Source organism: Hylobates moloch, unplaced genomic scaffold (genome assembly GCF_009828535.3).
Source record: "Hylobates moloch isolate HMO894 unplaced genomic scaffold, HMol_V3 SCAFFOLD_6, whole genome shotgun sequence".
NCBI classification, from domain to species: Eukaryota; Metazoa; Chordata; class Mammalia; order Primates; family Hylobatidae; genus Hylobates; species Hylobates moloch.
The window spans coordinates 128642928-128655095 of NW_026652281.1; the positions used below are offsets into that span (position 1 = coordinate 128642928).

The 12168-nt window shown below is 47.5% G+C and overlaps 1 protein-coding gene across 4 annotated transcripts in view; it reads right to left on the minus strand.

Annotated features, from left to right (window-relative positions):
• Positions 1-11947, minus strand: part of FAT2 (FAT atypical cadherin 2) — an 85975-nt gene extending 74028 nt beyond the window's left edge. The window contains exon 1 of one of the 4 annotated variants that reach the window (XM_058440050.1): positions 11586-11912. The gene's annotated coding sequence lies outside the window, so the exon portion shown is untranslated. Of the gene's footprint in view, positions 1-11585 lie in introns of all 4 variants that reach the window. The other 3 variants (XM_032158398.2, XM_058440051.1, XM_058440052.1) reach the window with 3 other exon arrangements.
• Positions 11948-12168: the final 221 nt, after the last annotated feature.

Sequence of the window (12168 nt, forward strand, 5' to 3'; positions counted from 1 at the left end):
ATGTGTTAAATGGCTTGATTTAGCCATTCCACTATGCATACATTATCAATACATTATGTTGCACACCATAAATATATACAAATTTTGTCAATTTAAATATAAATAAGCAAATACATTTTTAAAAAAAAAAGGGAGAAAAATACTAACTGAACCCACCTCAGATAGTGTTCTGAAGGTAGAACTAGATGGTGCCTGTTAAACATTCAGCACATGCATGGCACCTAGTAGTTGCTAAATAAATGCTAGCTGTTGTTATTTTATAACGATCATTCTTCTTATGTTAAGTAGACTGAAATAGACCTGCTATGACAGATGTGAGAGGAGCCCCAGAGCCCCATCCCCTATGCATTGTCCCTTTGTCAGTGAAATCCCCGGCCTCCCTAGGTCGCAGTTTGAAGACTACTATGAGCCCAAGCTCTGTTTAATAAAGATGAGAAAACTATTCCCAGAGAAGGGAAGGGGTCACTTTAATTTGCATAGCATGTTGGTGGCAGAATTGGAACCAGAACCCTGGCTCCCCATCCTGGCATTTTGGCACTGGCCATGCTATTCCCCCAACCCCAGCAGCTCCACTGTCAACCTAGGGGCTCCTCAGGAACCCACAAGGCCAAGGTCTTCTGCATTAGTCAAGAGGAGAGTGCAGGGAGAAAGAACTGGTTTCAGAGTGAGACCTGCCCTCAGTACTGCCTCCGCTTGCATTGAGGGGCAAAGCTGAGCTTATCTAAGCCTCAGTTTCCCCATTTGTGAAATGGGGCTAGTAACACTTAACCTTCCTGGAGGATTTAATGAACACATGCATGGATGGCATTTGGCACAGCTCCAGTCATGCAGAAGGTCGCTAATGGGTGGTTGTTATTACCATTACAGTAGGTGCTCAAAAAATACGTGTAGAATGTAGGAATTATTTTCTGTAAGTGTGCGGACCCTCACTCGGGGAGGGACCCTTGTGGGAGGGTCCCTTAACACACATGCATGCGCGCACACACACACACGTGGGTCTTTGTGACATTCCTTCTCTCTTTGCAGTGATTTGCAGCAAAGCTCAAGCAGCAAGTTGAGCAGAATTAAAATAATAACAGATGTGACCTCCTTCAGAGTTGAAGATGGGGCAGAGGGTGGGTGTGAAGTGGTCAGAAGGGTATTGACAGTGAAAACACCACGTAGAAAATGTCCTGCACATTCTATAAAAACATACATCTCCCGATCTTTTGTGTTCTGCCACTGACATGTTGGGGTGACAACTCTGGGCCCCCTTCCTGTCTGTATCCAAGACACAATAAATGGCCTTCCTACGATCCAGCAGGCCCTGTGGCCAACAGCAAAAGGAATACTGTTCCTCTTAACTGCTGAAACAGAAGCTTCTCCTTGTTCCCTTCCGTGAGCCCATCAGTCTCACGTGGCCACTCCCAACCAGGTTCTGCCTCTAACTCAGGCACCTGCAGGAGGTGGAGTGCCTACAGTCAGGCCACACACTCAGGCTCTGGAGAGGGGCTGCCTGTGTTGGAGTCCTGCCCCGGCCCACTGCTGGTTGTGCATGATTTTGAGCAAATCATGGGACCTGACAGAGGCTTGGTCTCTTCAGACATAAATGAGGGAACATAATCATCAGGGTGTTATGAGGATCAGAACTAAGATGAAGGGCACAAAGCAGGGGGCACAGTGCCTTGCATGTGAGCCCCCCTGAGGTAGCTGCTATGATGAAGATGACAATCCAGGGACCTCAGCCCCTACTCCTTTGGTATTATATCGGAGGGCCAAGCAGGGGGCCCAGTGAGAGAGCCCCGAGCAAACCCCCTCATTTCATGGAGACTCCAGCCATCCATCTGGGAATGGAGACTAGTCCCTGCTTTCCTACCTCTCTGAGCTAACCCTCTGCTGAGCTATCACCAGATGCCCTGAAGATGGTGAGGTTTGGAACTATGGAGTGCTTGCAGAGGCGCATGCAGCTGCTCACAGCTGACATTTATTGAACATTTATTGTGTGCCAGGCCCTGTGGTGAGCACTTGGCAGGCATTATCTCTTTTAAGCTAGCTTACAGCAACCTTATAATTATCCTCATTTTGTAGATGAGATAACTGAGACTCAGAGAGGTTATTTAACTCCTGAGATCACACAGCTAGCATGGGCCAAGCCAGGATAAAACTCAGATCACCTGTGTGTCCAACAGTCCCCCTGGCCCGCTCCCCATGCCCATGGGTTAGAAAGAGCATTTGTGAAGGGGGGGGATGATATGATCCCTCCCCCATATCAGGGATCACATAACCTCAGATGCACTCCTGCCAGCAAACACAGATTCTCGGCATAGGTTTCATTTCCAATCTTCTCTCTCATTCCCATTTCCTCCAGCCTGGCCCAGCCCAGCCCAGCCCAGCCATCTGTCTGTCCTCTCCTCTCTGAGTAGAACAGATTAGGACAAAGTCAGGCAGGCAGGCGGGTTGCTGCAGGTGGAAGCTGCGCTCTGGCAGTGGGGCAAGACAGGCTTTTCTGCTGTCTGAGGCACCCAGTCCTGCTGCTGAGCTGGCTGAACCTGACTGCAGAGCCAAGGCACGAGAGAGGTCAGAGATGATTTGGGAGCACCCTGAGTAACCCAAGGTGCATACTAATGAGATGCAAATGATCCTCTGCTGGTGGGCTGCAGGCCAAGTCCCTGTGTTCAACATTTAAGCCTCCCTGGGTTCTGTCCACACACACCGATTTTTCTTAGCCAAGGTAACTGCTCCACCCAGCCATCAGCAGACACAAAACTCAACAGAGCAGCTGGGCCCGTCTGTGTTCTCATCTACAAAGCTGGCTGGTGAATTGAACTGGTGATTCCCACCATTAGGAATTCCCTGAGGGGATGGGGGTGAAGGTTAAAAATATATATATTCCCAGCCCCACCCCAGATCTACTGAATCAAAATCCTTAGGGGTGGGGCTCAGAAATAGATGTTTAACAAGTTCCCTGGGTGATTTTGGTGTGACTGGTGTTTGAGATCTGCTGAACAAGGGAACCATCTCTCTCTTTAGGATCTTACGCTCTACCATGCCTACTTTCAAACTTGATATCCCAAATGTGGCCTGATCCTATGCCCTGACGGAGAGGGGATGGAGGACATAGGAAAAGACGGCAGTCTTTAGAAAGTGCTCAGGCTAGAGAAGTGATTCTCAAATGTCACTGTGTTAAAAATCGCAATCTCTTCCTCAAAAAGCCTGTTTCAGAAGGGCTGCTGTGGGGCTCAAAGTGGGACTCATATTTCCTCTGTAGGTGGTCTGCTGACTGTTGGTGGGGGGAACACTGGCCCTCAAGCAAAGTGGACATAACATTACTGCTAAAGTCAAACAGAAGAGCAGACGGGAGAGAGAAAGCAACAGATCTGAGTTTCATGCCTAACTTTATCACCTGCAAGTCTCTGAGCCTACACGTATCACTGTCTGCACACGCCTCTGTTCATCAGCATCTCCAACCCCAGAGGCAGCTGTTCATCTTCCTGAGGTCTTTCTATCTCCTAGATAGAGACTGAACTCTGGGGAGCCATGTTCTACTTGTAATAAATAGAACTTAACCTGAAAATAAGAGAGTTCCATTCATATATGCACACCTCATGACCCAGCGGTTCCACTCCTAGATCAACAGAAGTGTGAACATATGTTCACCAAAAGATTCATCACAAGACTATTCAAAGCAGCACCAGTTATAGCGGCCCCAAATTGGAAACAAACCAAATGGCTATCAAGAACAGAATAGACAAGTATATTTCAGTATGGTCATATAATGGAATACTATACAGCAAAGCAAATGAACTATTGTTCTAGGTGACAATAGAGATGAATCCCATTCACATAATACGGGGCAAAAGAAGTCATATATTAAAAAGTACATACTGTGGTAGTCCATGTTTATAAAGTTTAAAAGCAGGCAAAACAAATCTATAGATTAGATTAAGATAATGTCACTCTTACATGGGAGGGAAGTGGTGAGTGACTGAAAAGGGTACAAAGAGGGCTTCTGGAATAGTAGTAATATTCTATTTATTAATCTGGGAGCTGGTTAGTTTCTGGAAAATTTATTGAGCTGTACACTTATGATTTGTGCACTTTTCTGTATGCATATTATACTTCATTAAAAAGGTTTTTTTTTAGGGACCAGGCATGGTGGCTTGCACCAGTAATCCCAGCACTTTGGGAAGCCAAGGTGGGTGGATCATTTGAGGTCAGGAGTTCAAGACCAGCCTGGCCAACATGGTGAAACCCCGTCTCTAGTAAAAATAAAAAAATTAGCTGGGTGTGATGACACACACATGTAATCCCAGCTACTTGGGAGACTGAGGCACAAGAATCACTTGAGCCTGGGAGGCAGAGGTTGCAGTGAGCTGAGATTGCACCACTGCACTCCAGCCTGGGTGACGGAGCGAGGCTCTGTCTCAAAAAAAAAAAAAAAAAAAGTGTTTTTAAACACTAGTAAAGGACTTCAAAGAAGACTTTAATTAAAAAAGAAGAAGACATTAAAATAATAAAAGCATTTGGACTACCTGCAAATTGCATAGGATTTCACAGCTATGGGATCTTGGACCCTTCCTGCCCTAGGAACCAGGAAGGAGACAGTTCTCAGAAACCAAGAAGCTCAGGAACCATGCCAGGGCATACCAGGGCTGTGGAAAACCAACACCTCAATGATTCCCTTTACCCTCCCCTGCCCGGCCTGCCCACACAGAACCGCGAGAACAATGGCAAGCCCACTTTCCACAGGGTTCCCAGGCTTAGCTGGGTTCCAGCTCATTGGGGCTTACTTCCTGCAGCATTTTTCTGTTCTTGGAGCAATATTCTGGTCCATTTTCTTATTTAATTCCTTCAAAGACCCCATGAAGGAAGCAAGGAGTATTTCCATTTTATAGATGGGGAAGTCAAGGCCAGGAGATGGGGGCTCAAAAGACTTGTCCAAGGTCATACCGCTAGCAAGCGGCCCGGTCAAGACTCAAACACAAAACTTCAGATGCCAGATTCAGTACTCCCTTGGCTGCACCACATACGGTCTCTGCCCAGTATAATAGTAACTAACGTTGATTATAGCACCTAGAACTTAGTGCGCGCTTGTGCTGTGGATGTCTCAGTGCCTTTCAGCAACCCACAAAGGCAGGTACTATCCTTTCATCTATCTCTATTTTACAAATGAAAAAACTGAGGGTCAGAAAGGCCATGTGCCTTGTCCAAGGTCAATGGCCAGTCAGTGTGGAGCACGGATTGGAACAAATGATCTATCTGACTTGAGTCCACACTCTGAACAGCTAGTCCAATGGCTACCAAGCCCAGTTAGACCTCACCTCGAGCCCCCTTGGAGCTTAAAAAAATATACAGATTCCTGTCCTTCACCCTCACACTCCTCCATCTAAGTTTGTAGACTTAGGATGGGGCTAAGTAATTTGTATTTTTTAAAAAACAGCCCCAGACATTTGGGAAACTTGCCTCTAAATTAGGCTGCCCCTGAAATATGACAGTAAAAATGAAATAATTTAAGGTAAAGTTTAATTTAGCAACTTCCAAATTAACTCACTGGACCTCTCTAATAATTGGAGTTCTCCTAACAAGAGTAAATAGCCCCTAAAGAAGGAGTGACGTGGCCATCCTCAGAGGCATTGAGAATAGCTGGGCCATCTGAATAAGAGTCACTCAACAGGGGCCAATGACTGGCAAGGGGCACCAGGGGGGTCTCAGGGGGCTAGGAATGTCTGCTTTTTGTGCCAGTTACTGGTTAGCCACCATTCGAGTTCACTTTATAAAAATTTATCAGCTGTGGCCAGGCTCATGCCTGTAATCTCAGCACTTTGGGAGGCCAAGGCAGGTTGGATCACTTGAGGTCAGGAGTTCAAGACCAGCCTGACCCACATGGTGAAACCCCATCTCTGCGAAAAATACAAAATTAGCTGGGCATGGTGGTACATGCCTGTAATCCCAGCTACTCAGGAGGCTGAGTCAGGAGAATCACTTGAATCCGAGAAGTGGAGGTTGCAATGAGCTGAGATTGCATCATTGCACTCCAGCCTGGGCAACAGAGCAAGACTCAGTCTCAAGGAAAAAAAAAAAATATCAGCTGTAACTTACAATTTATGCACTCTGTTTTTGAATTTGTCAGACACTACCAGGACAGAGTAGAGAGTGTACCAGGGATCCAACAGGGTTCTCTAATATACGCTTCCAAGAGTTTGAGCTTCTAGGAATTTTTCAAGATGCTATAATTCTCTGAGTCAATTCCCAAGACTTCAGGAGCCCCCAAATCTATAATAGTAACTAACATTTAGAGAGCTCTTAGCTTGTGCCGACTATGCTAAACACTCTACACACATCAACTCTCAGCAGCTCTGTGCAATAGGTAGCATTATACAACTCTCAGAAAGGTGGAATCATGTGTTAAGGTAACAGAGATGGAAAGTGTTAAGGCCAGGACTGGAACTCAAGCACCCCGACTCCAGAGCTCACGTGCCATACTGATAGCGATCGCTACCGCTTCCTCAGGCTAAGCTTCCAAGGGTCCAAAATGATACGTTTGGCACCATTGAGCCTTGCATTTGATGGGAAGACCCTGAGGGGAGAGGATGCTGCAGGGACAGGCAGCAGCTCTGACACTGGACACGTGAGCACATGCAGGCCAACACGTGCACACATGCTGACGTTACCGTACCACTGGCGTGTTTCATCCTGCTTGGCTTGTGCCCAGGCCAACTGCTGCGGGCACTGGAGCCAAATGGGAACCAGAGAATTCTCCTCTGTGAGCTCCCTGCCCCCAGCCAGCGGAAGGATAGATGGCATTTTCCTGTTGCCTCAGGTGGTCTTGCAGGGGCCGCCCAGGAACGGAAAAAGGGGCAAGGCAGGATTTCTGTCTTTTGCAGACCCACACTGGAAAATGCTTATGACATTGCCCCTTTCAGGAAGGGATGGATTTCAGAAGATAATTTGTTAATCAATGGGTAGTGGTGGAGTATCAGGCACTGTGATCAGCCAAGGGGGAAAAAACAGGATATCTTAGCCTTCTAATCTGACTCCTTTCCTTAAATTGGTGTTCTACCTCACGGGCAGGTAGGTCTACCTAGCCAAAGCACTCTAACTTATACTCCTAACAGTTAGAGTGCTCCAATGTTTATAAAATAAAAGCCATGCTCCTGAAAATACTTTCTGAATTGTTTCTGTTTTAAAGAGATATATGGAAATATTTTCAGGTGCAATCATATATCTGGGATTTTTGCTTCAAGATAATCTGATAGGGGAAGAGTTGGTGGAGGTATAGAGGAAACAAAATTGTTGACCAGGCACAGTGGCTCAGGCTGGGCGCAGTGGCCCATGCTTGTAATCCCAGCACTTTGGGAGGTCGAGGCAGGCAGATCACTTGAGGTCAGGAGTTCAAGACCAGCCTGGGGCAACATAGTGAAACCCTGTCTCTACTAAAATACAAAAATTAGCCGGGTATGATGTCACACGCCTGTAGTCCCAGCTACATAGGAGGCTGAGGCATGAGAATCACTTGAGCCCAGGAGGTGGAGGTTGCAGTAAGCCAAGATCAATCATGTCACTGCTCTCCAACCTAGGCAACAGAATGAGGCTCTGTCTCAAAAAAAAAAAAAAAAAAAAAAACCATAATTGTTGAAGCTGAGTGATAGGGCTTCTTTGCACCATTCTGTTTACTTCTGTGTATGTCTATAATTTTCCTTCAATAGTACATTATATATATGTGACATTTTTTTGAAAATGCCATGCTCCTTGGCCTGACACATACAAAAAAGAGGTAGGTTGGGGCCTTCAATGATCTGGCCCCAACCTATCTCTCAGACCATGTCTCCAGATGTTCCCCACCCAGTTTATAGGTTCCTGCAGACATCTGCTGTTTTCTTTAACTGCTGCGCCTTTGCATATGTTATTTTCCCTCTGTTAAATGCCTTTCCCATTTTTCTTTCCTTATTTAACTCTCATTCAGCCTTTAAAACTGATGTTCAGTGCCAACTCCTCCAAGAGCTTCATTGAATCTATAACCCAGCTACTGTCTGTCACTCCTCTGGGTCCCCATGCCAGCCTGAGTTTGCCTGTGTTTTACTACTTACCTCGAGATATTAAACCACCCATTATGGGCCTGCCTCTATCAACTGTGAGTCTTTGGGGGTTTGACACATTGTAACTGCTCATTAAGTGTCTATTAAGGTAACAGAACCGTGTGACTTACAGGAATTAGCTTAACCTTTCTGAGTCTCTATTCGTGGTCTCCACACTGAAAACAATGACAACAACAAGAAGCAGTAGAGGGTGATGTGGGCAGTTGTGTAGAGTAGAAGAAGAGAAGAAGTTTGTAAAAGGGCCTAACCCGGTGACCTGCACATAGAGGGTCCAAGTCATTGAGAATTCTCACAAATAGCTCACTGTTGAGTGCATGCCGACCCAGGCAAACTGGCTATGTGACTCTAGGCAACTAGTTTAAAAGCTATGGTTCCATCTGTAAAATGGGAGCAATGATTCTTCAAGGGAGACTTCAGAGAATTCCCAAGGGTTCTTCAAGTTGTACAGTTACAGCTATCTGTTAACTCACTGGCAATAGTGATGGAGTTGTGTGTGTGTATGTGTGTGCGTATGTATGTGTGTGTTGGTGCATGTTGAGAGAGAGGAGTCTGATTGATGATGTTTTTGTTCCCTGGAGGGCAGCTTACAATCTAGAGATCAACCTCGTTGCTGATCCCACATTGCCTCTGGAGGATGTGGGAGCCAGCTGGCCTTCAAGACTGATCTGCCACTTACATGAAAAACAGGAACATCTCCTGAACTGGGCTAGGCAAGTGAAACAGAGGCAAGTCCAAGTTCTGCGTAGTGGTCTGGTTTTCCCCACTGCTGTGTGACCTTAGTCAAGTGACCAGACTTCCCTGGTGAGGCCTCACCGTTACCAACTGTCTGACTCAGTGATCTCTAAGGGCCCTTCCACTGGACTCTATCTATGAATGGGTTGGGGCTAATACTTAGTCCTCCAGTAAGCAGCAGTTCTCATCTATGAATTCAAAATGAAGATTCATTCATTCATTCAGCAGATAGGCAATGAGCTTTTTTTCTGTGCCAGGCACTGTGCTGGACCCAGGCCCTAGGGCAGTGAGCAAGATAGACCCATGGCTTATCTGAGTAGGAGAGCCAATATAAAATAAGTTACACAAATAATTAATAATTATAATTGTGACCAGTCTTAGGTCACACTTACCCACTCCAGGAGGAAGAGAGAAGAATCAATTATTTGATGACTGTGAACATAATAAATAAGGCCTTACACATTTCTTGCATTACCTTCCATGCACCCCCTCATTTCTCACATCAATTCTCTGAAGAAAGAACTATGATGATCCCCATCTTTCAAAGGAGGAGCCTGAGGTTTTTAGAGAAGTTGAGGCCCAGGTCACATGGCTAATAATATCCGGGAGTTGGACCCACACTTTACTTTGTAAACCTGTCTATAAACCTCTATCATAAATGTGAGTGTTAGTACTATTAGTCCTAGAAATACTAGTATTGAGGCTCTGAGCTAGCTCAGTTTGCATTCTAGGGGCCCAGGGATCATAGGAGGCTTTTAGAGGTCATGTTCTTCCCCACTCAACATGAATCCAAAAGACAGGGTTTATCCCCGGGGTGCAGGCATGTCCCCAATCGTACCAACTCCATCTCCCCCCAGACACACACAGGCTGTCTCTAAAACTTAATGCCTGCCTGACAGCCTCTCCCACCTGGCCTTAACTGGCCAGCACCAGGCCAATGCCACAGCCTGTCATAAAGCATCTGGAGGAGAACTTACAGGCCAAGGTGAGTTCAGTTAGCGTATGCAGGAAGCTGAGCATCAGGCTAGCTGACATCATGGATTCAGCATCTTCCTGCCAGAAGTCTAACATGTACTCTGTGGAGAGCCCTGGGGGAAGACCCTAGTTTGCCTCTTACAGGGACATGGAACATTGAGCCTCTCAAGGTTCTTCATCAGCAAGATGGAGACAATCACTCCTGCTCTGTCTACCCAACAGAATGGATTCAGAAGGGATCTTGGCCGGGTGTGGTGGCTCATGCCTGTAACCCCAGCACTTTAGGGGGCCAAGGTGGAAGAATTGCTTGAGCCTAAGAGTTCAAGACCAACCTTGGCAACATAGTGAGACCCCCATCTCTACAAAAAAAATTTGTTTTTAAATTAGCCAGGTGTGGTGGTGTTTGTCTGTGGTCCTAGCTACCCAGGAGGCTGATGTGGGAGGATTGCTTGGGCCCAGGAGGTGGAAGCTGCAGTAAGCCATGATAATGCCACTGCACTCCAGCCTGGGTGACAGAAACCCTGTCTCAAAATAAATAAATATTTAATAAATAAATAAAGGGAGGAGAGGATCTTAACAAACACCCAACTGCCTTTATTTTATACGTTCAGACATAGGCCCAGAGAGGTAAGAAACTGTCCTAGGCCACACAGCCTGTGAGTCACAGAGACATTGATTAATGAAATTCTCTTCCCACTCTGCCATGCTGCCTGGATTTGAAAACTCAAAAATTTCAAAAGACCTTGCATGCTCAGCATATTCCTCAGAGCACAGGAAGCATTCAACGAGCATAAGCTGTGATAACTCTTAGTAGGGTCCTGCAAGCAAAGCATCTTCACCTGTCCAGTCTCTGCTCCCGCCTGTAAAGCAGGGCTGAAGGACTAGAAGCACCTACTTCCCAGCCTGCTTCTCCACCTCCTCCTCTCCCTGGAGTCCAGGCACCAGCTCCAGATTGAGGCTGGGCACAGAGGCAGCATTTCTGAGCCCTTGGCAAACTTCTGCTCTGCCTCACTGCTCCCCATGCTGGGGCAAATGGCACTGCACCCGCTCTGAGAACTGAACTCTAGCCCAGTGGCTCTGCTCGGCGTTCCACTCTGGCTCTCCTGCCTCCAGAGATATGCATCAGATTTCTGCTTTCCCCAAGACAGGGGAACAGGGCTGTTCCCACCCCAACAACTCCAGTGCTGTCTTGGTGCCACTCAGACTCACGGTCTTCCACAGCCCTTAGAGACTATGCATGCCCCCATTCTACAGTCAGGGAAGCTGAGGTCCTAATCTCAGCAGCCACAGGAGAACCAGGGCTGACCAGACTATCTGACTCTCCCTTAGCTGCCAGGTAGCTTTGTCTGTGATAAGGTTCCTGTGCCCACCTGGACACACACAAGAAGCCAGCAACTCTCAATTCCTGGCCCTGGCACTTCCCCCTAAAACAACAGAGGAAATCTCCTCCATGTCCTCTTAAAGGCTCATCTCCAGAAAGCTCAAGTGGGGGATTTGATTCTTGCAGGACAAGAATCCAACTTTCCACGTGCGCAAATGTGACCTTCCTCCTCCACAAGATCACAGTCTCAGCCTTGCCCATTGCTGGGCCCCGATCCCCAGCCGCGGACTGGCTACCTCACTGGCTTCTTTCAGTGTACCTAGATGATCCAGGCCCAGATGTCCCTGTCTTCCCTCTCTGTGCCTGTTCCAGCCATCTCCTGGTTCCTTCTCTACCTTCCAGCCTGCTTTGGAACCAGACTCAAGAATGGATTAACTTTGCTGCCCCCCTCCCGCATCTTCCCCTCCTCCAGCAATTCTTACCTGTGCCCTTCAGGTAGGGGAGGGTGCCCCAGAGCGGGCTGCTGGGCTGGCGCCCCTCTCACGAGGGCCAGGCTGACAGGCTCCGGAGGGAGGTGCAGAGACTCGGAGCAGGAAGGCGCGCAGCCCGCAGCCGCAGCAGCCGGAGAGGCTGCTGAGAAAGTTGGAGTAGGTGTGTCCCAGCCCAGGAGAAGGAGGAGGAAAAAGGAGGTGGGAGAATTGAGGCGGATCATCCCCTCCTGCCAGCTCTCTGTCTCACGAAGAGGGAGGGAGGAAGCCAACTGGTTTGTGGCCCAGAACTCACGGTGGGGAATCGAGTCATGGAAAATGAAAGGAGCTGAGAAATCAGGCCCATCTCCAGCTCCCTTCTTGGTTTCACTGAGGGATAAACTGAGGCCCTGGACAGGTAGTGTTGCCCCAGGTCACACATTCACACAGAGACCACGAGAGAACTAGAAAAGGTCACTTGGCTCTCAGAACAGTGTTCTCTCCACTCCTCCATGCTTCGGATCTGAGATTGACAACCACAGCACCCCCTTCCCCAAGGCTTTGGAGCAGGACAGATCTGGTTCGAAACCCTGGCACT